Genomic DNA, 245 nt, shown 5'->3' with positions numbered 1-245 from the left:
AGCGCCCGTCGAGAGGCTTGCAAGAGCCGCACTTTTAAAGGCAGCCAGGGCAAACTCTGGAGCCCCGGTGCATTGCAAAGCTGTGTGTGAAAGCCACGGGAAGCTGAAGTGAAGGAAGTAACTGCTTAAGAAGAGGGAGCTGGAGATTTTCTAACGCAATTCTTTTGCTAATGTGAACGATTTCAATATTCAAAGTGCCTAAATCCGCTTGTAAAGAAGATGCCAAACCATTCATCCTTCTTCGC

The 245-nt window shown here is 47.8% G+C and overlaps 1 protein-coding gene across 1 annotated transcript in view; it reads left to right on the top strand.

Moving 5' to 3' along the window:
• The window catches only part of MEIS2 (Meis homeobox 2), a 177923-nt gene that overhangs the window by 13637 nt on the left and 164041 nt on the right, over positions 1-245 (top strand). The window lies entirely within an intron of this gene.

The sequence above is a fragment of the Egretta garzetta genome, unplaced genomic scaffold (genome assembly GCF_000687185.1).
Source record: "Egretta garzetta isolate BGI_Z169 unplaced genomic scaffold, ASM68718v1 scaffold2, whole genome shotgun sequence".
NCBI classification, from domain to species: Eukaryota; Metazoa; Chordata; class Aves; order Pelecaniformes; family Ardeidae; genus Egretta; species Egretta garzetta.
This window is presented reverse-complemented; position numbering and strand designations above follow the sequence as displayed.